The 27,935-nt window shown below is 38.7% G+C and overlaps 1 pseudogene; it reads left to right on the forward strand.

The window, feature by feature from the left end:
* Positions 1–12,141: 12,141 nt before the first annotated feature.
* On the forward strand, positions 12,142–27,085 carry LOC131513200 (small ribosomal subunit protein uS5-like; annotated as a pseudogene).
* Positions 27,086–27,935: the final 850 nt, after the last annotated feature.

Here is a 27,935-nt window from a genome sequence, read left to right on the forward strand (position 1 = left end):
AGAAGTTAGAGACTAAGTTCACAGGCTCTGTGTCTGTTACTTTGCTGCCAGCTTTGCCCTTGTTCTCACAGAAACCTGGAAGCTGGCTAGTTCAATAAATCTCAGTTCTTTCTGCTAGGGTTGATAGCCTATAAAAGGTTTATTAGCCTGTTTTTGTTATCAGGGAGAGTCATTTATTTACTCTGCTTCCCTTGGTTTAAACTCTTTATCAAGTAGGACTGATTGCCGATATGAGGCAAATAGAAAGATAGATAAGTTGATATATGAATATTTATAATTCTGGTATGTTGGAAATTGTATTTAGAAGAAGGCTCCAGGGGCACCTGGGTGGCTCAGTCGGTTGAGCGTCTGACTTTGGCTCAGGTCATGATCTGGCTGTGAGTTTGAGCCCCACGTCAGGCTCTGTGCTGACAGCTCAGCTCGGAGCCTGGAGCCAGCTTTGGATTCTGTATCTTCCTCTCTCTGCTCCTCCCTTGCTCGCACTCTGTCTCTCTCTCTCAAAAAATAAATAAATATTAAAAAAATTAAAAAAAAAAAAAGGCTCCAGAGGAATATAAGGCCAAGATACAGTCTGAACCATATCAGATAAAGGGTTAGTATCCAAGATCTATAAAGAACTTATCAAACTCAACACCCAAAAAACAAATAATCCAGTAAAGAAATGAACAAAAGACATGAATAGACACTTCTCCAAAGAAGACATCCAGAACCGACACATGAAAAAATGCTCAACCTCACTCATTATCAGGGAAATACAAATCAAAACCACAATGAGATACCACCTCACACCTGTCAGAATGGCTAACATTAACAACTCAGGCAACAACCGATGTTGGCGAGGATGCAGAGAAAGAGGATCTCTTTTGCATTGTTGGTGGCAATGCAAGCTGTTGCAGCCACTCTGGAAAACAGTATGGAGGTTCCTCAAAAAACTAAAAATAGAACTACCCTACGACCCAGCAATGGCTCTACTAGGCATTTATCCACGGGATACAGGTGTGCTGTTTCGAAGGGACACATGCACCCCCATGTTTATAGCAGCACTATCAACAATAGCCAAAGTATGGAAAGAGCCCAAATGTCCATCGATGGATGAATGGATAAAGCATACGTGGTATATATATACAATGGAGAATTACTCGGCAATCAAAAAGAATGAAATTTTGCCATTTGCAGCTACGTGGATGGAACTGGAGGGTATCATGCTAAGTGAAGTCAGTCAGAGAAAGACAAAAATCATATGACTTCACTCATGAGGACTTTCAGAGACAAAACAGATGAACATAAGGGAAGGGAAACAAAAATAATATAAAAACAGGAAGGGGGACAAAACAGAAGAGACTCATAAATATGGAGAAAAAACTGAGGGTTGCTGGAGGGGTTGTGGGAAGGAGGATGGGCTAAATGGGTAAGGGGCACTAAGGAATCTACTCCTGAAATCATTGTTGCACTATATGCTAACTGATTTGGATGTAAATTAAAAAAAATAAAAGATAAGACAAGTTAAAAAAAAATAAAGGTCAGCAAGAATTTCCACCCCTCCCCCCCGCCAAAAGATACAGTCTGAACAACAGTTGAGTAAGAACCATACCTAAAGACAAGATCAGACAGGAATGTATTAGGATAAGCTCTGTAGAATTGCCTATATTAAACTATTTTTTTAAAGTTTATTTATTTATTTTGAGAGATAGAGAAAGTACATGTGTGCAAGCAGGGGAGGAGCAGAGAGAGAGGGAGAGAGAGGATCGCAAGCAGGTTCCATTCTGCACAGCTTGAACTCATGAACTCCGTGATCATGACCTGAGCCAAAATCAAAAGTCGACTGAGCCACCCAGGCATCCCTATATTAAACTATTTTTAACCTACAAAAATGGCAGTGCTTTCTAATTCAACCGTATTCTATTGCCTGTATTGAAATCAGTTTGATTTAATATTCATTTATTTGTTTTTGAGCAAATGTCCTATTCAGAGCCTTAGGCAACCTTACCTCTGTATGACTCGGCTTCCTTATTTGAAAAATGAAGATAATAATAGGTTTGAAGTATGTACATATTTTAAAAAATGAGTTTATCTAGCCTGGCACCCACTGGCTTACTATTCAGATTCTCCAAGAACCTTAGGTGCCAGCCTCAAATGCTGGCTTATGCCTTTAACTTGTTCCTAGGGTTTCTGAGGCCTCTCTTGTTCAGTCTTAGTCACAGATTGAAGTTACTCTGTTTTAATCCACCTGCAGCTCAAATCATTGTCTCCAGCACATTTATATTGCATTTTTGTATTCAAGCTCTGCCATTCTGTTTTTAGTTTTTCATTTTCTTGAGGTATAGTTGACATACAGCACCAGATGAGTTTAACATATATAGCATAATGACTTGACTTACATTTATTACAAAATGATTGCCATAGTAAGTTTAGTTAACATACACCATCTTATATACATAAAAAAAAGAAGAAATATTTCTTTCCTTATGATGACAACTTTTAGGATTTTTTCTCTTAGCAATTTTCAAATATACTGTACAGCAGTGTTAACTATAATCATCATGTTGTATTCCTAGTACTTATATATTTTATAACTAGAAGTTTGTACATTTTCATGGCATTTATTCAATCCTCCTCCCTCCTGACCCCTGCCTCTGCTAACCATGGATCTGATTTCCTTTTCTATAAGTTTGGGCTTTTTGTTTGTTTGTTTTTTAGATTCCACATATAAGTGAGATTATACAGTATTTTCCTCTCTGGTTTATTTCACTTAGCATAATGGCCTCAAGATCTATCCAATGGCAAGTCTCAAATGGCAGGATTTCCTTCTTTTTTACTGCTAAATAGTATTCTAATATATATATCACAGTTTCTTTACCCACTAATCTGTCAGTGGACACGTTGGTGGATCCCATGTCTTCACTATTTTAAATAATGCTGCAAATTCTGGAATTTCTAACCTTTTAGATCAGTGGTTCACAACCCAGGCTGCCAGGATGCCAGTGGATCCACCCAGAGAGCTTTTAAAATGTAGTGATGCCTCAATTCCACCCTTTGGCTCTTGATTCCATTGGTTGTGGAGGTGCCAAGGCATTGGTATTTTTTCAGAAGCTCCTTTGATTCTAATCAAAGCTTGGGCCAAGAACCAAAGTGCCGCGAGAAATTACTCCGTGCTTACACACCTTTTTTTTTTTTCTTTCTTTTTTAAAAAGTAAGCTCTATATCCAATGTGGGGCTCAAACTCATGACTCCAAGGTCAAGAGTTGTATACTGTACTGACTGAACCAGCCAGGTGGCTCATGCTTACACATCTTGATTAGTGTTTCTCCTCTCCCTCCTGAGGCCCTGGCATCCTGAGGACTCACTCCACATCATATTTATACTTTTTTTCTGGCTTTTGCATGTAACCTTTTTCATCTCCTTCCCAAACCTGCATCTGTAAATTATTAATGAAGAAGACGTTTTTTCCACAGGGAAAAAAGTGCTCAGGACAAAGCTGCTGGCACTAGAGGCTGGAGGGTACTTGTGTTTGGAGGGCTCAGGCCGCTGCTGGCAGGACTCTCCTTATTCCAATGGGAACCCCAACAAATTTGGATGTGGCTTTAAGAAGTGCCAAGAGATATAGGTGATAAGCCTCTGAGGTCTCCTGAAACATGCCAAGTGGGGGGCTCTAAGATATATCACTCTTCTTTCATTTCTGCCTCATTCATCATCTGTATTACTTCGTGCAACCTGCAGTTCTGGACACAAGCCCTTGGACCATTATTAATATCTTTGCTGGGCTAGTTCCTCTCTTCTCATCTTGACAACTGGAATTTTATCCATGAGTTAATTCCAAATTCTATCCACTCCACAAGGCCTTTCCTGACCACCCCCTTCTAGTCTCCTGTATTATTTGGAACTTCCATAACATAAGGCAGCAGCCTAAGTAGAAATAACCATGGATTAGGAACCAGGCCAGACTCTAATTCTGCACAAACCAATACTGTCTGAGCATCTATGCTATAGTATTTGTTGACTGACTGACTGAATGAATGAATGAATGAATGGTCTTGGGTGAAAAATTCTGAGTCTCCATTTTTTAAGCTGCAGAATAGAGGGCCATTACAGAGAGGTGGGTTTTTTGTTTTGTTTTGTTTTGTTTTGTTTTGTTTTGTTTCTAAGAGTGGTCCTTGTAATGCCTATATCAGAAATCCTTGGGGTTTTTGTTTAAATGTTGAGTCCTTTCCTCCTTTCTGAATCAAAATTGCTGGAGGCCTGAGAATATTTAACATTGCACCCCAGGTGACTATTATGGTCAATAAAATTGGAACACCATTGAATTAGTTGTTATTTGTTCAATGAAAGCGACATGAAGGCAGTCCACATGTAAAACTTTGGACATCATAGAGAGGGAAATTCTTTTTTGTGGAAGGTTGATGGAAGAGATCCCTTGGTTGTTAAAGTGTTAAGTAGTGGAAAGAACTTGAAATACTCCAGGAACATTAGGATTGTCTGCAGGTAGAAATTACGTTGGGGCAGAGTGATAGCGATGTATTTGAGTATCATCGATTCACATATCCTCCCTTTTGTAGGTGATAATTATGCATTAAATACCTTGCTCATTAGGCTAAGGCAAGCACTGGGGAAACAAGAGTGATTTTTGCCATATCAGCTCCATGTTGACATGGCTGTTATTATTACTCATGCTTGGCAGTGTTGGTTGCAAGACCAGGAACCAGAATCCCCAGGAGATAACTGAGTCCAATTTCCAAGATACTGACTGTGTTCTTACAAAATCTTGACTCTGCATTGCCACTTCTTTTTCCTTTGGGGTCTATGGATTCTGTTTTCCATAGGAATGACTTTTGAATTTTATAAATGAAGTAAGGGAGACTAAGATTTTCTTTATAATTTTTTTTTTTTTTTCCAGTAGCTGTCTTTGCTGTGATGTACCAAATCTAAGCAGGGGCACATGTTATGTTACAGGTTTTTGGACTGAAAAATCTCCTAAAGATATAAAATTACCAGCTGTGATGACTTTATTCATGCTTAAATCAGCATTCAGCTTCAGACGAAATTTCTAGTCATCAAAGAAAGAGCAGACTTGCTGTGATTCTGATTAATTGTCAGAGACCTGCTTGCAAGAAAAGCTGGCTTTTATTTCTGACTATATTACTGAACGCCTCTGTGATCTTAAGTATGCTTAAAGAGCTTTAGGATATCTTGGTTTCACACTCTGTAAAATGGAGATAAAAATACATTGCATGCATCTTTCAGAAGTACCATGAGGATTAATGAGACAATGTTAGCAGATATATTAAAATCACCCAATTTTTTTTTTTTTTTGTATTCGGACTTCTGATTCATTTCCTAATACTAAAAACAGGGTCATGTATTAAGAAAAAAAAAAGAGAAAACTATGAAGGCTTAAGATTATAGTGAGCTGTAATAGTAATTTCCCCAAAAGAATGAACAGATGACAAGAAGGATTATTAAGCTCCTATATATAAATCTTCCCTTTTACTTAAATTCCATGTTTTGCTCATATTTTATAAAAGAATTTTTTACAGTGCTAGGAATCTTGACCCGTACACCAGCTGTCTGTTTAATTTTAAAACCACTAAAATGGACTAAAACCTTACCTTGTCAGTAATGATTTGCTTTACTTGACTAATGAGGGTGATATCCCTAAGCAAGTAGTAAGCCCAGAGCCCAGCGCCTGGTTGAGTGTTGTTATTTTATCTCTGGACAACTCAGTCTCTGTTGGAGGAAATTCATGAACCAAAATTCATGGACTACGGGTAAGAGAGGAGCCATCCATCATCAGGGGCCCATCCATCATGCTGTTGCCCCACGTTGTGCAGGGGGTTTGCCTGCCATGAATTTCATCAGTGGTTGTATTTCATAAGTCGAGCCTGGTGATCAGGCAGGGTCACCCTGAAACTCCATCTGGAGAGTCAGGCATCACATGGCTGCCTGTGTCTTCTAGATTGATGGCTATCCCAGCATCTGTAGGTTTTAAAGCAGCTTAGGAAAAGCTGGAGGAGCAGCTCTACAGGCCACAGGAATTGTGGGCTGAGGGGGAGAAGAGCAGCTGGACGGGGAAAAGACAGAGCAGAGAAAACAGGAAACAAAATATGAGAGAAGAAAAATATATAAGCAAAGTGGGGGAAAGAGACACCAGAATTATATGTAAAAGTGAGGATAAAAGGAAAAGAAAGCAACCCCAGATGGAAGGAAGCCATAAAGATAATCATTTCACATTCACTGAGATGATACGTTTGGAGACACTTTCTCCACAGACTTTTGGTGTCTGGCGTGCTCGTGTCTACTTTCCCAGGAGCCTTTCGTTTTCAGTGTTTCTGCATATTTTCCCCACTCAGTCATTTCAATAAAGCTAGGCCAATATTAGCTCTGTTTTACATGTGAGAAGAGGAAGGCAGGTTTATTGTGAAGCAAATAAAGCTTAAGCTACAGGGCACTTCCCTAGCACAGGCTCTTTCCAAGGCTCTGGGAGGGGCCTTAACAATGTGATTATATCGTCATTGCAGGAGGAACCACAGTCCAGATTACTGTAGTCTTTTTTCCTTTCTGACTTCTCCATCAGGTTTCACCTCCTGTCGGGTGACCTTGGAGTATTTTTGGCACCTGGCTGAGAGAAGTTGAGTCGAGGATGCATTTATGCGGTGTGGGATTTTTAGGTTATTTCCATGTGTGGGTAAGTTATTGCTAGCTGTTCTGGGGTAGGAGTAGCTTTCCAGACACATCCTATGGTGCCTTTCTTCTCCCGCTCAGTCTCCAATTCTGATAGCCCTTGGCTCTGTGCACAGTAGAGAAGAAAGAAGGCTTGAAATGAAGGGCATCAGAAGCTAGTTTCGGGGGATGTTTTCCAGTCATCGGATGTGTAAGAAAGATTGCAGCAGACCATGAAAAGACCTGAAGGAAACTTAAATGGGTATTACTAAGTGAAAGAAGCCTATTTGAAAAGGCTACGTACTGTATGATTCCAACTATATGACATTCTGGAAAGGGCAAAATAGACCCAGTGAAAGATCAGTGGTTGCCAGGGGTTGTGTATGGGGGAGGAGGTGATTAGCCAGATTGCACAGAGGATTTTTAGGGCAGTGAAGATACTCTATGGTATTATAATGATGGATATATGTCATTATACATTTGTTCAAACCCATATAATGTATACCACCAACAGTGAACCCTAAAGTAAACTGTGGTCTTAGGATGATTATAATGTGTCAATATAGATTCATCCTTGAAATGAAAAGAAAAATGCAGCATTCTGGTGACTGATGTTGGTAATGGGGGAAGGCTCTGTATGTGTGGGGGTGGGGGAAAAAAGGGAAATCTCTTCTCTTTCTCTCAATTTCGTTGTAATTTTAAACTGCTTTAAAAATGTGTTAAAATTGGAAACCCAGCAAAAATACAAAAATTGCAAAAAAAAAAAAAGTAAGCAGAGGGGATTCAGTTGTTTTTGAAGCCTAGTCAAAGTGGAGATTCCTTCTGGTCAGGAATATACATGATAATGTGGAACATATACTTATAGGCCACCATTTTTCTTCCTTTTTGCTGGGAATCCCACAAAATAGAGTTTATTATAATTGCTGTGTTTGTAAGGCAAAAACCAATACAAACAGCAAGTACAGCTAAGTGTGAGGTTGCTTTTTCATTTTATTATTATTATTATGAAATGTTTATTTTTGAGAGAGAGAGAGAGCATGCAGGTATGGGTGAGTGGGGGAGGGCAGAGAGAGAGGGAGAGAATCCCAAGAATCTTGCACTGTCAGCACAGAGCGATGCAGGGCTTGAACCCACAAACCATGAGACCATGACTTCAGCAGAAATTGAGTTGAATGCTTAATCAACTGAGCCACCCAGGCACCCCTGAAGTTGCTTTTTAAAAATGGGTGCCAGCTGTCAATAGGAGAAAGCAATTTGAATTAATCATGATAGAATTTTTTTTTTCTTTTTGTCCCCTTTAAAAAATATAAAACAGGGCCACCTAGGTGTCTCAGTTGGCTAAGCATCCAACTCTTGATTTCAGCTCAAGTCGTGATCTCACAGATAAAGCTGTGCATCGCCTGCATTGGGCTCTGCACTGAGCATGGAGCCTGCTTGAGATTCTCTCTCTCTCCCTTTGCCCTTCCCTCCCTCCCTGTCTCTCTCTCTCTGTCTCTCTCAAAAGAAACATTTTAAAAAATATTAGAAAATTGTCATCATAGGAAAAGATCATCAAAGAGTATGCAGACAAAAATGTAGGGGGGAAAGTATTATAGCAGTGTGTGAGACAACATAAATATATCTTATTATTCAGGATTTTGTGATATTTGTGGTATTTGTCAGCTTAAAAATTTTTTTTAGTTATGATTTTATTTCTCACTATAAATTTGTATTTTCATGCTTAAATTTGGATTATAATTGTATATTTTTCTTAAAGTATGTTTTGAAATCACATATAATCTTTAGTTCCACAAAACCTAGATTTGATCGTGGAGTAAAAAAAGGTCAAATAGATAGTTTTTCTGAGGTCACATGGTGACTGGCAAAATAGGCCATACAGCACAGAACAGCGGAGTTCTCTTCAGCCATCCGTCTATTTCTTTGGTCTTTCTCTAGTTTTAAGAGAAAAGTGAAAGACAGCACTACCTTGAATGTGCAATCCAGAACACACACAAGCATTTAAATTGATGTCACCAAAAATATAAACATCACAAGAATGTGACCTGGAAGGAAATGACTAATAAGTCATTGATTTTATTAAGTGGTAAATTTAGTTACAAAAATATATATATTGAAAGGTAAAACAAAGTATTAACTGAATTTTTTAGTCGTTTTCCTTTTATATAGAGATGAATAGAGAGTACAGATGTATATTCAGCAGGCAATAGGAATAGTGCCAAACTTGAAAACAGGAAACCTTGATTAAAGACCCTGTTCTACTTGTAATGAGCCTGGTAATCATGGCAGATTTTGTTAGTTGTCCCCAAAATTCTTTCCCATTTTCTTCTGTGTAGTACCCGTTGCTCAGGTATAGCCTCCCAGCTAGACAACATCCCCTAGTCTTCCTGTAATTTAGGTGCAGTTGTATGACTAAGTGTTAACAATGGATTGCAAGTAAAAATGGTTTTTTTTTTTACTTGCAATTCTGTATAATGCTCTTATACAGTTCTTATAATATTCAAGAAGAGGTTGTCTGCTTCTCCCGTTCATTTTTGTTTCTTCCCCTGAGCTGGAATGCAATATTAGTGAGCCCATGTTCACCTGTAAGGGCAGAGCCCAAGAGGGCAACAACATAGAAAGACCCTACATGCTCAGACAATTCTGGACTGTGACATGAGAGAGAAATAAGTAGTTAATTTTTTTTTTTTTTGAAGAGATGTTAGCTAATGCTATAGTGGTAATGGTATTGCAATATAAAATGTATCAAATCAGCAAGTGCATCCTAAACTTATATGCTACACGTCAATTATATCTCCATTTTTAGAAAAGATTTTTTTCTCAGCCACTGTATTTTTGAAGTCTCCTTGCAAAAATAGCCTGTAAAAATGGTTTGCAGCCTAACCAACACTGAAGTAGGAGCAAGTTACCACCTCTCAAAGCTTCCATTTCCTCAAGTGTAAAGTGGGGACGATAATACTAATTCTGGCCATGCATGCAGTTGCTCTGAGTATTAAATTAAATAATGTAAATCAGAGATGAATACATTACATTGTATTAATATAAAATATTATTTATGTTTGGGTGTTACCACTATTGGGGGAAGAAGATGAAATGAGGTTTTATTTATTTATTTATTTATTTATTTATTTATTTAAATTTTTTAAAATGTTTATTCATTTTTGAGAGAGAGACAGAGAGACAGAGACAGAGTGCAAATGGGGAAGGGGCAGAGAGAGAGGGAGACAAGAAATCTGAAGCAGGCTACAGGCTCTGAGCTGTCAGCACAGAGCCTGATGTGGGGCTCAAACCCATGAACCGTGAGATCAAGACTTGAGCCGAAGTTGGGCACTTAACGAACTGAGCCCCCCAGGTGCCCCTGAAGGTTTTATTTTTTATTTTCTTAACAAATTTTTTGTTTTGGAATAGCTTAGATTAAGAAAGTAAGTGCATAACTTTAGTATACCTTTAGCCGGCACCCCCAATGTTAATGTTTTACATTCCCACAGCACATTTTTCTTTTTTTTTTTTTTTAAACATTTATTTATTTTTGAGACAGAGAGAGACAGAGCACGAACAGGGGAGGGTCAGAGAGAGAGGGAGACACAGAATCGGAAGCAGGCTCCAGGCTCCGAGCCATCAGCCCAGAGCCCGACGCGGGGCTCGAACTCACGGACCGTGAGATCGTGACCTGAGCCGAAGTCGGCCGCTCAACCGACTGAGCCACCCAGGCGCCCCCCACAGCACATTTTTCAAAGCTAAAAAATCAACATTGGTCCATTACTGTAAATCCAGACTTTATTTGGATTTTACTAGTTTTTCCACTAAAGACCTTAAATTTTTCTCCCAGAATTCCATTTATGAGACAACATTGCATTAATTGCCATATTTCTTGATCCCTCTGGTCTGGACATTTTCTGTTCTTTTCTTATTTTTCATGACCTTTACAGTTCTCCCCCACACCCCTTTTTTTTAATCACCAAAACAGTTTTAAGTGATATTGACTGGGTATTCTGTGGAAAGTTCCTCTAGTTGGGTTTTTCTGATGTTTTCATGGTTTAACAGTAATGATGGTTTGGGGGATTTAATTTAATTTAATTTATTTATTTTTAAAAATGTTTTATTTATTTTTTGAGAGCGAGCGACAGAGTGTGAGTAGGGGAGGGGCAGAGAGAGAGGGAGACACAGAATTCGAAGCAGGCTCCAGGTTCCGAGCTGTCAGCACAGAGCCAGAGGCGGGGCTCGAACCCATGAACTGTGAGATCATGATCTGAGCCGAAGTCTGATGCTTAACCATCGAGCCACCTGGCACCCCTGGGGGTTTTTATTTTTAATGAAAAAGGTAATGTAGGATAGAAAGGGATAAGGGGAAAAAAAAAAAAAAAAGAGCAAGAGAGAGCACACAAGCGAAAATAATCACTCTATTTCAATTTGATTGCTTAATTAGCTCTAACTATTGTCCTAGTTAGCATGCCCCTGTGGCAGAGTAGAATTTTGTGCATTAGTCTTATAAGGTACCTTTGAGAATGGCAAGAAGGTATCAGCTTCCTTCTCTCTCCTTATACCTCTGAATGGGCCTAGTAAATTGTCCATTTACTGTCCCTTCCTTCATTGTGGGAAAGTATCTAAAAAGCATAAGGTTATGATTCTGGAACTTGATGGCAGACGGGTATCCAGTGGCATGAGCATCTTGTCTCGTGGAACAGAAAATAGTCTTTTTTTTAGAAAAACTGTTCACTTACAGCCTCAAAGCCACAGTGAACTGGTTCGCAAACCCTTAGCATATTGAGAAGCCTTTTTTTTTTTTAATTTTATTTTAAGAGAGAGGAGGGAAAGGCAGAGGGAGAGAGGAACATTACAAAGGCAAATATCAATTATAGGCAAGAAAAAAGATAAGACTTAGTGAATTTAAGATCTTGAAGAAAAGTTTCAATAAACAAGAAGGCTAAAATCTTTCCTTGGATGCTGAACTGTAGTCTGACTCCCCTCACATTATAAAGGGAAAGCAATATTTTGATTAGGACAGGAATTAACCTACATATTTTATTTTGTATTTACTTTTTAAGTTGATCACATCCTAGGCAAGAACCTGCTAGGCAATATTTTTTTTTTAATTTTTTTTAACGTTTATTTATTTTTGAGACAGAGAGAGACAGAACATGAACGGGGGAGGGTCAGAGAGAGAGAGGGAGACACAGAATCTGAAACAGGCTCCAGGCTCTGAGCTGTCAGCACAGAGCCTGACGCGGGGCTTGAACTCACAAACCACAAGATCATGGCCTGAGCCGAAGTCGGACGCTTAACTGACTGAGCCACCCAGGCGCCCCGGCAATATTGTTTTTAATATTTTAAGTAAAGATATCCATCTTGACTGCCATTAGGATTATAAAAAAGGTTTACTATGTCATTTCTTCTCTGGCTATATAAAGTCTTGAGTGTACAAATTATCATCAGCACACACACACACACACACACACACCTATACTTAAAAAAACAAAACAAAACAAAACAAAACAAAACAAAACCCTAAAAAGATAAAACTGACTGGGAAGGATCTAATTTTGATTAAATTCCAGAGTCCATTCTTTGAAGAGATCTTTTGGCTAAATCCAATCCAATCCATGGATAGCTCTGTACTGTTATCTTTCATCTTTTTTTTATATGAAATTTATTGTCAAATTGGTTTCCATAAAACACCCAGTGCTCATCTCAACAGGTGCCTTCCTCAATGCCCATTACCCACTTTCCCCTCCCCCCACCCCCATCAACCCTCAGTTTGTTCTCAGTATTTAAGAGTCTCTTATGGTTTGCTTCCTTCCCTCTCTGTAACTTTTTTTTTCCCCCTTCTCCTCCCCCCTGGTCTTCTGTTGAGTGTCTCAGGGTCCACATATGAGTGAAAACATATGGTATCTGTCTTTCTCTGCCTGACCTATTTCACTTAGCATAACACTCTCCAGATCCATCCATGTTGCTACAAATGGGCAGATTTCATTCTTTCTCATTGCCAAGTAGTATTCCATTGTATATATAAACCACATCTTCTTTATCCATTCGTATCTTTCATCTAAGATCCATTCCTGGAAATCTTGTCTGGACTCAGAAGGCAACACCTCAGAGAATACTTGGTGTATATGATCTTTGTCAGCATCCACTTTTCTCTGTCTATACGTGGCTTCCCTCTGACCATTAATCTCCTGTTAAGCACTATTTCCCTATATCCCCATTTCCTCCCCCACCTAATTCCCTCCTTCTTCAAACTCATGTCCCAGTTTTCACCATGTCCTGCTGAGTCTGCTTCTTAAATGCATCTCAATTCCATCCATGTCTTTCTTTCTCTACTATTCGGGTCTAACACTACCACTTTTCTGGTGTGACCCTCTACCACCATTTTTCTTTCTTTTTTTTAAAGTGTATGTATGTATGTATTATGTAATCTCCACATGCAGCATGGGGCTTGAACTCACAGCATCAAGATCAAAAGCCATGCTCTTTGGACTGAGCCAGCCAGGCGCTCCTGTACTACTACTCTTCTTCTGGACTAATGCACAGTCTCCAGTGCAGCGGCAGTGATATTTCTGAGACGTAATTCTCTTTGTATTGGTTCCACATGTGGCTTTTAAGTAGCCTCATCCCCTGACCCGCGTAAGGAAAAAAAAATCAAAATTCCTGAAAAATACTGATAATAGATCTAGTCTTGCCAGATCTGGTCTACCCATATTTTCCCAGCCAGATGTTTGGCATTTCCACCTTGTTGTTCTTATTCACCATCTCTCTCCTGCTTTCCTCCCTTATCTTGCTCATTTCTCTCCCCACCATTGACCCCTTGGCCATTTCTTTCCGTCCCTAAAAGATGCCCTGCATTCCCCCTGACTCCCCAAGACCTTCACTCACTCTCCAAATCCCTTTTCTCTCATCCTTCAGGATTGCATGCCCCCACTCAGCCCCCAGGAGAATCTCCCTGCCCCTTCTTTTCTACTAGTTTAGGTTGGGATTCTCAACTATGCATCCCAGACATCCTCATCTTCTTCTTTAATAAACCATCCTCTTTTGTAATCGTGAGCTTGTTAAATATTTTGTAAATAAATACATTTCTTAACTATTTCAAAGAAATACTACATCCTAAAACCCTCATGGACCACATTATAGAGGAGTAGAAGATTCATCAGATTTGCAAAAATAATGGCAAGTAAATGGTAGCAGGGTCTAATACCTATCCCTTCTCAGTGCAAAAGTTTTCTTTTACTATACAGATATTATCGAGAACTATTTTGCATTGCACTCTAAACCTGTGGGAAATTTTCTTCTTAATTAGTATGCTCTGAATTTAATTTTCTGTACCTTCCTTTCCTATCCTAAGCGAGAGTCCATTTAGGAGCTCTCAGTAGGAGGAACTGGATAATGTAGTTGAACATGTTATAATTCTAATGGAGAGAGTCAAGCATGCCTGGGATTACTCACAGAAAGTCCTGGCTATATCTGATAACAACCTTGGTTTTGTTACATGCCTGCATATGCATAGTTACATTCTTAAACTGATATCCAAACACAGTTAACTGTAATAACTGTTGCGTGCTTCTAGAGGATGTAAATATATCATGAAACAAAAAGTGTAATTGTGGATGGTAGGTAGCAATTCCAAAAAGACTCATAATCACTGATCTATTTCTTCTCTTTTAAACCCTTTTGTGTTTAAGCTTCTAACATATCTCTACATAACATATTCCCCCACCCTCCACTTTGATAAATATGTTTGATGAACACTTTGAAAACATGTGTATTTTTCCTTGATTATTTCTAGAAGAACAGTTTTCAGATTTTTAGTTATTAAAAAACAGCTTTAGTTTAATTCTGAAAAATTTGCTTTTGTAGCGAGACATCTAGGTGTGTTCCTTGGAAGCTACTGAACACAACTCACAACTTTCTGTCATCTGTATCTATTCACAGTCCGAGAAAAAGTGCCTTTAGATCTATATATATAGTGTTATGTCACTAGAGATCCTGTATTTTATTCCAACTGAACATAGTAGACTGTGGAAAAACAGACAGGAATGTCTTGATATTTTCATTATGACTGTGATTGACTTGCTCTGGTATTCCATCCTCCTAATGAATATAAAATCATTGCTGAAATGTCCCCATTCAGCAGAAATACATAAACAATGAAGGAAAAGTAATTTAATTTTAGCTTATATTTGACTGAATGGTTACCAGTTTGGGGTAGCAGCCACAAAAAGCCAAGCAAATTCCAATGCTGTCAGGCAGTGTCTGGCAATAACAAGCAATTACAGTTTTCTTCTTAGAAAAGTCCCCAGATATTTCATCAAAAGTACTTAAGGTCAAATAAAGCATATATTCTCTTGCTTATGAACATGCATTCTAGAAACATCTTCCATGTGCTCTTTCTGGTTTGTGGCTGCTGTCAAGTTCCTTCTTTCCCCATTTTCAGGGACTTGCTTGCTCCACTTGACAAAATCCTCTGGTCATTCATACCCCGCCCTGCACGGACCTGCCACCTTGGCCCTCCTAGCCCCACTGCCAGTACTAACCCATCTTGTCACTCCTCTTCTTGATGCCAGGGGAGAGTTGAGTTTCACAACTCTGGGAATATAATGTACTTGGTATAGTCTCAAATGGAACTCTAAATGTGTTTCCCTTTAGGAATTACATGGTGGAATTCCTCCACACGTAGTGAATACATTCTCCCCTGTGCCTTGGAACCTAATCATCACATGATAATGGTTGCATAGAAAGTATGTTGAACAACTGACTTGGGGGTGATTTGGGGAAAATTGTAATTGCCTGGACTTCTGGCACTATTCATATTCCTATACTATTTATATTCACTTAGTTTCAAAATAAATGGTGATTTTAAGAAATATAGCAGTTTTGAAACAAAATAGACTACTGTTATAGGTGTGGTATAGCCATCAAGTCAAAAGTGAATGGCGAAGTACAGAAGACTGACCTCCGAGTGTGGCCTTCATCCCGCATTTACAAAGTATTGTAATTCTAGAATTTCACCAAAAGATAACTATGTGAAACCTGTGAAATCAAGGTAACTAGGCATAATTTTGACTTTTATTTTTCACCATTTCTGCCCCTAAAACTCAATGTATATTAGAAAGCAGATTTAGCTTCTTCTCTGGGAAAATACCAAATGTTGGATGACACTGGTGGGGCCCTGGAATGGGAGGCCACAGCGGCTTCCGCAGCTGCATCTGGGGCCAGGGCAGGCCAGGGTGGGAGTCGGGTGGGGAGGTGGCCTGGTCAGGGGCGGGGCCGCGGAGCTAGTGGAGGCAAAGCCTAAGGTGAGGAGTGGATCCCGGTCACCAAGCTGGCCGCCTGGTCAAGAACATGAAGATCAAGTCTTTGGAGGAGATCTATCCCCATCAAGGAATCCGAGATCATTGACTTTTTCCTGTGGGCATCCCTCAAGAATGAGATTTTGAAGATTATGCCTCTGCAAAAGCAGACCCATTCTGGCCAGTGGACCAGGTTCAAGGCATTTGTTGCCATCAGGGATTACAATAGACACGTCTATTGGGTGCACCAGACAGGTCTGGGTGCTAAGTGCTCCAACGCGGTAGCTGCTGCCGTCCATGGGGCCATCGTCCTGGCCAAGCTTTCCATCATCCCGGTTCATCGAGGCTACTGGGGGAACAAGATTGGCAAGTCCCACACTGTCCCATGAAAGGTGACCGCTCCTGTGGCTCTATGCTGGTGTGCCTCATCCCTGCCCCCAGAGGCACTGGCATTATCTCAGCCCCTGTACCCAAGAAGCTACTGATGATGGCTGGTATGGATGACTGCCACACCTTGGCCAGGGCCTGCACTGCCACCCTGGGCAACTTTTGATGCCAGTTTTGATGCCATTTCCAAGACCTACAGCTATCTCACCCCTGACCTTTGGAAAGAGACTGTGTTCACTAACTCTCCTTATCAGGAATTCACTGACCATCTTGTAAAGACCCACACCTGAGTCTCGTGCAGAGGACCCAAGCAGATTTAGAAGTATACTGTGTTTTATTAGGTTATTTATAAAAATGTATTTTTGTATTTTATTAATTAAAAAAAAATTTTAATTCCAATTCATTAATATAGAGTGTTATATTAGTTTCAGGTGTACAATAATTCTAGGTTATTTATGTTTTTTAGAAATTCTTCCTAAAGGAAATGTTGTCTATTGAACCTTATGCACTGCTGTCCTTTGGGGGTTAGTGAGAAATAAATGGGTGACAAAGAAAAGAAGTTGTTGTATTGTTGAAATTGAATGTACAGGTTAGAAAAGTTCTGTGGCTTCAAGATTGGCGATGGATTTCATTAATTACAATTAAAAACTTGCAGTGGAAACCACCCAGGAAATAAATCTTTAGAGTAAAGTGCGAACAGCTTTTCAGAAAGGAATTAAGTGATTAAGTGGCCCCAAATGGTCTATCACATAATTGTATAATCATATGGATATTTTCTTTGATGAAAGAAAGACAGATAATTTGAGGACTATAAATAGGGAAGCAGACTGGGACAAATAAGCCAGATATAGGAAGGTGTTTTCTTCTTCAGCCAAAATCTTCATATTGATGCATTACTGTTTTTAATGGATGGTGGAAATTAAGTTTTCTCTAAAAATGAAGTCTCTAGTGTATGAGTTACATCTTTTACTATTCTATTTTTGCAATCTAAATTTTTGCCTTTCTAAAGGCAACTTTATAGAAAGATACTTTCAAAAGTATCAGGCAAATTATGAATAAAAAGCGGTTGGGACAAGCTGAGAAGAACCAGGATGAACACCCAGCTCCTTGGAACTCCCTATCTGCTAAAATGTGATGCCATCCCATTCAAGAATCATTTGATAACATTAATTTGATCTTTAAATGTACTCAGTTGAGTTTTGTTTTTTAACACTAGAGAGAAGGCAGGGTTCAGAGTCCAGGAGACTAGGTATGGGTTTAATGGGTTTGATATCCAAAGATTCAGGTCCATTTTAAGAGACTCACAAAGAAAAAGATCCAAGAACATTAGCCAGAGTTCCAGGCCCGCAGAGATCGGTTGAAATCTGGGTTTGTGGGTGTCCAGGGGCTTTAGCGACAGGAAGACAAAAGGGGTAGGATGTGTGTAGACAAGAGCAGGCAATGATATGAATGGGTTTCTAATATTTTACAATACAAGAAATGAGTCCTATAAATATACACAAAAACCTGGCTTTAAAAAAGGTAAAATTAGGTTTATCCAATGATGTTACAGAGAAGCATTCCTGATGATTGGAGGAGACAGGAAACTGAACAAATGGGTGTTCACAATACCAACCTGTGGGAGTTCCTTGAGGAATGGACTTGCCTTTGTCACCTCTGGGTCTTTAGGACCTAGAGCTTGGAGCTGAATTGTGGCTTAATGTATAGGACTCTTTAAAAGTCTTCTAAAGTGACCTTAGGGGAGCAGAAAGAGATTTGAGTAAATTAAAATGGGCTCTAGGTATAGTGAATTGTAGAGTATCAAAGTATTAGTTGAGATACTGAATTCAGCCTATAGGCTTATGATATATATATTCTTTTCCTTTGGCTTAATTAGCTCAGATTTTTAAAAAGCAATGAATTTTGATTTCCTGGCAGGGAGATGCACCCTCCAGTTTGCCTTGTTTATTCTATGACACAATTGTTTTACCAGGCTCATACCTGAAGCCCTTTGAGTTTGACCCTTTGTCACTACCTGGGAAACAAAGAAGCACAGTGAGCTGAATGAGCTGATGTTAGTGAGCTGATGTGATAAACAAAATTTCACAAGTTCAACTAGGATGTTTCCAAACTCACATCACTACCTCAAAACTAGAAGCAGATGGCTACATCCTCTTATTCAATTAGTGTCTTCAGCACCCACTTGCCTATCAATAGAAGCCTAGAACCTCTTTTTTAAGGACCCGCCCAATTGGTTGAAGGACTGCAGCCAGGTTGATCATATTTGCAAACAAGAGACTTTGCAAATAGCATCTGATACTGATGATACAGTTGGTTGGCACGGTTTTCTTGGTGGTACTCACAGGCTTAAGTGCTTGTTAACTGCTGAGGCTGGGTTTGCTAGTTGCACACTGTGCTCAAACTAGCACTTCCTCCTCTAACAAACTTCCGGTGCTTCACCTCAGGCCCTGAGTCAGACTGACTCTCCTTTCCAGGTAACAGTCTCCAAGGCCACCCTGGTTCACCCAGTTTTTCCACTTTCAGGGCTCTGTGAGCAGAGTTCGACAATGGATACCTTCTCTCCTAGAAGACTCTGGATTTTTTTTTTTAAGTTTATTTATTTATTTTGAGAGAGACAGAGACAGCACGAGTAGGAGAGGGGCGGGGGGGGGGGGGAGGGGCGGACACAGAGAATCCCAAGCAGGCTCCGCACTGTCAGCACAGAGCCCAATGTGGGGCTTGAACTCATGAAACCATGAGATGATGACCTAAGCAAACCGAGAGTCAGCCACTCAATCTACTGAGCCACCCGGGCATCCTGACTCTGGATTCTTTATGTAAAAAGATTCATCCTTCCCCACCCTACCCCACCAAGTGACAGCTTTGCTATCTGCCTTTTCCTCAAACAATAAAATCTTGTTTGGAAAAGAAAAACTACTTTTTCATTCTGTGGAGTCCATCACTCACCCGATGTGGGTCCATTGCCCTTGAGGGATTTACTAACTAAGGAAGACCAAAACTTCCTAAAACAGAGATAATTTCCTTTTTCATAACTTTCTCTAATTTATTTTCAAACCACATCAACCTGTTTGTCCCAGGCATAGGCATCCTACTGCATTCATATTTTTCATATAAAGCTTTGCATTGATTCAGAAAACAAAAACTCAGGTATAAAAACATTAATGTGGAAAGACGATTATATTTAGTAATCTGAACAAATTCGGTGAAATACTTACCTGAATTACAAATTATGTGAGTGAGGCTGTGGAAATTCAATTCTTAGAAGGCTCTTTTTAACCAAATATAATAATTAGGTCAATTGCCATAACTTTGTAGATGTTGAGGGCTTTCCAACAGGGTCTCATATATGCTCCCTTCTATTTTATACATAATTTAAAAATCTCAAAGAAATTACCCTGGGAAGACTATAAATGGTAGCTATCAAATCCTAGCCAATTAATTTTTTTTTTCTTTTTTAAATCAGTTTTACCAATGTGATTCCATCTGGCTGAATTGAGAAAGTAATTTATTGCATTTGGTAAAAGGGCAGCCCTTTTACTAAATTATAAATATGTTAACTAAATGGAAATATCATCTAAATTACATGCCTGTTCCCTTCCTGATGAACTGCAAGTCTGAGCTTCCCAGAGAAGCATTCAATAAATAGGCTTTAGACATAGGGCTTCTACTACTGGCCATCAAAATAATTAGGTATAGAAATGTTTTAGAAAAATACATTTATGATTTTAATTTACTTTTTTTTAGCTTTGACTCTAAAAGCAGACTTAATTATGGCCTAATTTACATGTGCTTAATAGAGATCATGTTTAAAAATTTATTAATTTTTTTTAAAAGTTCATTTATTTTGGGAGAGAGAGAGAGAGAGAGAGAGAGAAACAGAGAGGGAGGGACAGAGTGAGAGGGAGAGAGAGAATCCCAAGCAGGCTTTCCACTATCAGAACCGAGCTCAATGAAGGACTAGAACCCATGAACCATGAGATCATGACCTGAGACAAAATTAAGAGCTGGATGCTTAACTGACTGAGCCACCCAAGTGCCCCATTAATTGTTATTTTATTTATTTATTTATTTATTTATTTATTTAAATTTTAACGTTTATTTGTTATTGAGAGACAGAGAGAGACAGAGCATGAGCAGGGGAAGGGCAGAGAGAGAGGGACACACAGAATTCGAAGCAGGCTCCAGGCTCTGAGCTGCCAGCGCAGAGCCTGATGTGGGCCTCGAACTCACAAACCGTGAGATCATGACCCAAGACTAAGTCGGACTCTTAACCGACTGAGGCATCCAGGTGCCCCAATTGTTATTTTAAAAATAATAACAGATCTGTTGATTAAAAATACCTATGAAATTCTGTACACTGAGAAGGCTCCTTCCCACCCAATCCTCCCTTGGTTTCCCTTTCCTGATTTTCCTTCTCTTGTTTACCCTCCTTCCATAAAGATAACCACATTTATTTCATTAATCCTGAAATTTTCTTTTTTCTTTTTTTTTTTTTTTTTATCCTGAAATTTTCATTGCATTTTAATGGGGGAGATTGGGAAGGAGACAAATGAGAATTAACTTTATAGTACATAAATAAATACAAATGTTATTCTCTGCCCCTTTTTACATAAATGGCAGGCAGCATACTGTACAAATTGTTCTACATCTTTTTATTCATATTTATTAATATATTTGGCAGATAATTATATAAGAGTACATGAGTAGCTTCCTCTTTCTTTTTATAGCTGCATTATATTATGTTGGATTGTTTTCAGTTTTATGCTGTTACAAAAAATACATCTGTGAATAACTGTGTACATCTACCCCTTTACATATGTGCAAGTATTTCTGTAGAATAAAATGTTAGAATTGGCGTTGTTGATTCCAAGAGTATATTATGAATTTGGTGTTCTTGGAGATGTTGTCCAATTACATCCATGAAGGGTTGTACCAAGTTATAGCCCCACCAATTTATGAGAGTGCCAATTTTTCCACAGTGTATTTTCAACACTGTGTATTATCAAACTTTTAGTTTGTTAAATCCATCCAACAGATAACACGGACAGTTTTAATCTGTATTCCTTATATTACGAGGGATATTACACATCATTTTCATATATTTGAGGCCCACTTATGTTTCCTTTTTGGTGAATTATCTATTTATATCCTTTATCCATTTGTATTGCTTTTTTTCTTGTTTGCTGAAACACACTTTATATTTTAGGAATATTAGGTCTTTGTCCACAGTACATTGCAAATATACTTACCAATTTGTCATTTGTCTTAACTTCGCTTATGGGCTTTTTGTTTTTGATTCTCTGGTTTGTTTTATCACACAGAACTTTTGATTATGTGCTTGAATTTATCAATCTTTTTTCTTTTAAGACTTCTGGAGGTTGGAGTCATTGTCAGAAAGATCTTTCCTTGTTTTCTTCTAGTACATTTATAGCTTTATTTTTTTACTTCATTTTTTGATTCGTTAAGAATTTTTTCTGTTCACTGTGAAATTTGAGTTCTATGTTAATTTTCCCCCTAGATGCCTACCCACTTGTCCCAACAGCACATATTAAATAGCTTGTCTTTTCCTCTACTGATCTAAATTGCTGTCCTTAATCCTATTATGTATTTTTATCTGTTTTTTAGACATTTTATTCTGTGACTTGGTCTGTTTATTCATGGGCCAGATAACAGTATTCTAACTGTTAAAGCTTTGTATTTCAATATCTAGAAGTTCCAGTCCTCCTACATTGCTCTTCATTGTCAGTTTTCCGGCTGTTTTTGCCTATTTTTAAAAATGTACTTCGGCATTATCTTATCTAGTTTTAAAAAAGGTCATTATTTATTGTATTAAAAGAATAAAAAAACTTACAGATAAATGTTATTTATATGATGTTGAGTTTTTCTCATATTAAAAGTATGCCTTTCCTTTTGATCAGTTCTTTTGTGTTCTTCAGAGGGTTTTACATTTTTCTACTTTTAGTTTTTATTTCTTAAGATAATTCCTAGGTGTTCTGCAGTTTTTGTTGGTATTGTAAATGAGATCATCCCTTCAAAGTTATTGACACGCGTAAGGACAAATACAGATTAAAAGTAAGAGGTTTAATTCTTCCCGTTGAAAATAAGGGAAGAGGTTTTCCTCCCCTTCTTTTTCTTAAAGCATTTCCTTTAGAAACTTCTAATTGGAAATGCTTTCTTTTCTCTTTGAACTGTATATAAATTCTTATGAAAACTGGATAGGCCTGTTGTCAGCTTTTCAACTCGGGGAATGCCTTTCTCAAGAACTCAGGAACCATCTCTTTTCCACGTAAACATCCAAGGAAGATAGCACCCTATTTCCAAGTTTCAGCAGAAGGGTAGGAGCCTAACTGGAGCTGACCTGGCTCCCAGTTGTAAAACTACCTCCTATCACAAAAATATGAGAAGTTTGTTTTTCCTTTGTCAGTTAACTAACACAGATTAGCACTTCAGTTGCCAGGTAAATGTAGGATGAACTATGTGAAATAGAACGTTGCTGTCAAGTCTGATGGCTTAGGGACTAGTTATTGTTTATCTTGAGAATGTGTGCATAATGAGTTGTATCTGCCTATGTGGCTGAAGGGTGGAATTTCTCTCTGCCTCTGCAGTCTCCTATCAGGTTCCCTGTAATGTGTATCACATTCCAGTTTAATGCTTATTCAATAATAAAATTGTTTTCTTTTTCTACTGCCTTCGTGGAGAGGATTTCTGGACTGGAAGAAGATTTTGTTTTTCATTCTCTTTCCTCACATGCAGTGGAGTTGTGTCCTTCTCCTTCTCCCTCTTCATATTTGGGCATGTTGGCAGAAGCTGTGGCTATCTTGGATTCTGCAGGTGCCCTTGAAGATGGAAGCCTCCCTAAGATGGCTAAGATGTTGAGGAAAGAGGAGAATTTTGGAGCCTGATGATGATGGAGCTTCTGTACCAGCCCCAAATTGTTTAGCTTTAGATTTCTCTCATGTGAGAGAGAACTAAAATTTTCTTGTTTCAGCTACTGTTATTTTGGTTGTTCTGTTAAGTGAGGCTGAATCAGTTATTCTAACTGATCCACTGCCAGAAAGAATAACTTCAGATAAAATAAAGCCAAATCAGCTTTCTTATTTAAGCATCCTTTAACATTTTAACTGTTTTGTTGTTGTTGTTGTTGTTGTTTGGTTTTTGGTTTTTTTGCTTACACCCATGTACTGCAAGTCAACTGACTTAGTTATCAAGACATGCATTTTGCAACCAGTTTATCTTTGGTCTTTACCATGAAGCCATTTGGTCAAATTTCAATGTCCTCTGGGTGCTTTTCTGGCTTTAAAAAATGACTAAGACGGACTTTTGATAATACATAACTTTATCTCTTACAGATAAAAATACTAAACTTTGGTCACATTTTGAGCCTCCATCCACCATTAATGCATATGTTGAAATGGGCCTAAAATGTTCTTTAAGGGGAATCTTAACCCTCTTATAGGCTCACTTCTGTGGATAGTAGCTAAATCTTCTGTTTCCACATGGGGCTGGAAGTGCCTTCAGCTTCTGTTAAAGGATGTTAATTCAGTTCTGGCGTTGCTGATGATTAAAACCCATCATTCTGTCCTACAGCAGCACCAGAGAATATCTCCAGGCACTTGTCAGGAAGTATAACATTAAATTCACAGCCACTCAGTATGAAGCAAAAGCCCTCTGAGAAGAGTAATATTTATGGAGGACAGCTTGAAGAATATGCAGTCCTTCCCTTCTTCAGATGATCTGAAATCCGTCCTTAACTTAAACAGATCCTCTCAGGGCTGTTTGTCTGGATTCCATTGTTTTGGTCCCTTGTACAATGACTTTTATATAATTATGTTTTGTTGTTATGACTTCTGCGTACATCTAAAGATATATATATAGCTACGTGAACTTATTTTAACTACGATAAGGCTATAGTTGACTCAGTTACTCATTTCATGGCGTGGTGGTTTCTTTATGAGGTCACATGCAATAACTTTCTCTGTGGTTTCATTACAAAACTGCATTCATTAAGTGACTGGTTACTTTTTATTGGTTTGTTTTGTGGATCATGTATTATTTTGTGTATTTTTGTGTGGTATATAGGGTACTAAGTCTGATGACATCTTTTTCTGTAACAGGGGCATCAAAATAAACCCTTGACTTAACGTAGCTTCTTGTTTCACATTTCCACAAATTGTCCTCCTTTTTCATGATCCCTATTCCTGTGACTTTTCCTCCTTGGCTCATCTCTTTGGTTTTGTGTCTGTGGATTAAGGATAAAGAAGGCTAGTTGGATTCATTCTGTTTTTCTTAGCAGTATAAAAAACAAACAAACAAACAAAAACACTTTTTATTTTTTTAGAGTGGAGTTTCATTGAGTTTTTTTTTTTTTAATGTTTGTTTATTTTTTAGAAGAATGCATGCAGGGGAGGGCAGAGAGGGAGACACAGAATCCAAAGCAGGCTCCAGGCTCTGAGCTGTCAGTATAAAGCCCGATATGGGGCTCAAACCCACAAACCATGAGATCATGACCAGAGCCAAAGTCAGATGCTTAACAGACTGAACCACCCAGGCACCCTGGAGTTTCATTGAGCTTCTAAGAAAAAGAGCTTCAAAGTTGACAGTCTTTTAGAATGACTATTTTAAGAAAAATTGCAATTTTGGCTTTATTTTTCAGGCTAATAATTTAGTTATTTATTTTTTAAACCTGTTTAGAATTCTTATTTTACTTAACTTTTTGAAAGTTGGTAATATAAGGGCACCCGGGTGGCTCAGTTAACTAAGCATCCAATTCTTGATTTCAGCTCAGCTCATGATCTCATGGTTTGTGAGATTGAGCCCACATCAGGCTCTGTGCTGACAATGTGGAGCCTACTTGAGATTCTCTTTCTCCCTCTTTCTCTGCCCCTCCCCCATTCATGCTATCTCTCTCAAAATGAATAAATAAACTTAAAAAAAATTTATAATAAATGGGGTGCCTGAGTGGCTAAGTCAGTTGAGCATTCAACTCTTGATTTTGGCTCAGGTCATGATCCTAGCTAGGGTCATGGGATTGAGCCCTGTGTAGGGATCTGCACTGGGTGTGGAGCCTGCTTAAGATTCTTTCTCTCTCTCCACCTCTCTTCCTTTGCTCCTCTCCACTGCTCATGCTCTCTCTCTCTCTAAAACAAAATTTTAAAAAATTAAAAAAAAATTGATAATACATCCATACAGCTCTAAATGCAAAAGGAACAAAAAGTATAGAATGAAAACTCTTCTAGTCCCCAGTTCCTTTCCCTTAGAAGTTGCCAATACTATGATTCTTTTGTGTTATATTTTTGGGTATTTTTTTTTTTTTGTATAAGCAAACAAGTATATATAAACTCTTTCTTCTGATTTTTTATGGTAACATACCCATCACATTGTGCTGCCTCCCCTTTTGTCAGAAATGGCATATATTAGAGCTTTCTCCATATCAGTACTAGAGTGCTTCCCTATTCTTTGTTCCAGTTGCCAAGTATTTTAGGGCTATACTTTATTTAACCACTTCTTTCTTCATGGTCCTTTTGGTTGTTTCTAATCTTTTAAAATATTATTAGTATGAACAGTATAACCTTGTACAGAACCAGTTTGCCTATTTGAGTTTATCTGTAAGATAGAGCCCTTAGAAGTGTAACTTTCAGCTCACTTTGTACATGTATTTTAGGTTTTGATGGGCATTGCCAACTTGCTGTCCATAGAAGTAGCAGTAATTTACATTCCCTAGCTATTTTTGTATTACTTCTTAAATGAGGATCTCAAAGCATCAAATTACTTTATATCATTTAAGTGCTATATAGAATTAACCATAGATGGTCTTGGCCCTTAGGAACTAGCATTCAATAGAGATGTATTTTTTCCAAGTACATACATATTTTTTAATTGACTGTTCAGCTTTTTGTAATTTACTTGCCCCCATTTCTTTGTCTCGCTTTAGGAAAGTTGGGAAGAGTGAGCATGTGAAACTGGCAGAAACAGCTAGAAAGGTGGTTAACAAATGGTAGTCCTCCCTTGCCCCAGGGCCCATCATGTTGTCTTGGATGTCTCTTGCTCCTGGATTTAAAAAGGCCTGTGGCTGCAGGACAGGAGGGTGGGGAGAGATGAGCTGGAAGTCTGGTATCTAAAAGCGGAAGCTTAAACATAGCCTCGCTCAGGAAACTGTCCAAACTACAAATTACTCTTAACTTAAAAAAAAGAAGAAAGAAAGAAAGAAAGAAAGAAAGAAAGAAAGAAAGAGCCCCAAACCATTCTCACGAACGATTCTGACGTGAAAGAATAAAAAAGCAATTTTCAAACAATGTCCTGTGCACTGGCTGACTACAGCCATGAAGAAATCTAGTTTCCCAGGGGTGGTCCTGGCAAAACAGGTCTGTCTCCAAATGGTTCTAGACCTGTTTCTGCCCATCTCATTATACCTGTGAAATAAAAGGACAAATATGTTTTTCTCTTCAGTAAAATAGAGTCTCAGAGAGCTTATTACAGCAAATACTCAGAGCCCAGGAAGAGACAAGCCACATGCAATTGGGGAATCAGGAAAAGACTGTTTATTGCACACCGGTGCTGGCCCAGCAGAGTCACCTCCAAAGGCTGAGCCCCGAACCCTGGCATTGGCCTCCTTTTATGGCTGGGATGGTAGGGGTTTGAGAGATAAAAGAAAAAGGGGAGAGGGCGCTTATCAGCGATGCTATCCGGGCAGTTGGTGGACAAGGGAGGCAAGCAAGATTATCAAAGCCAAAAGCATGCAAGGAGAATATCCAGCCTCGGACATCTAACTGGCCCCTTTATCTGGTTTTTGTAGCTTTTCTTCTCAAGCTTACCTGCTTTGCACTGGGATCCCACAATGGAGATGTGGCCAAAGGAGCAAGAATTTGAGAAGGTTGTGCTACCTGCCTCCCTACAGTCCTCACACCTCTGTTCGCAGTCTCATGAGAAGACAGAAGAACTCTGCCTCAAATTCAAGGCCCTCCCTCCAAAAGTAGTTCTCACACTATTCTGACTTATTCTCAGATTTATTCTTTTCACAGAAGCTGCACTCCTAACACACAGAATTATGTGCTCATCTGGTAACATACTCTGTTCTTTTCTATGTCATGCCATTATGCTTCTCCTGTGCCTGGAAGATTCTCTTCCCACTTACTACACATCAAAATTCTAGCTGCACTGTGCATTCATTAAGTGTTCTCTAACTTTGCTCTGACAAGCTCTATGTCATCTCTCCCTTGGCCTAATGCACGCTGCACTTTCTCATACTTCTCATCTGGCATCCTGGGCAGAGCATTCTGTTTATGAATTTGCCTCTTGTCTTCTCTTGCATTGGATTATAAGCCCTTTTATAGCACAAACCATTATCCTTCTATCCATTGCAGTGCCTGACTCACTTGAAGAGCTTAAACACACACACACACACACATGAATGTATTTAGCATATGCATAAAGCATTTATGACTGAAGTGAATGAATGAATGAAGACATGTAACTTTCTTCTTAATTGAATGGTGGAAAACATTTCTTACAATTGATGCAACCAGAAGATAATGTTTCCTCCATTTCTGATAAGCCAGTGGTTCTCAATGCCATCAGGATCATCTGCATAGATTGTTAAAACTCAGATTGCTGGGCCCC

Source organism: Neofelis nebulosa, chromosome 5 (genome assembly GCF_028018385.1).
Source record: "Neofelis nebulosa isolate mNeoNeb1 chromosome 5, mNeoNeb1.pri, whole genome shotgun sequence".
NCBI lineage: Eukaryota > Metazoa > Chordata > Mammalia > Carnivora > Felidae > Neofelis > Neofelis nebulosa.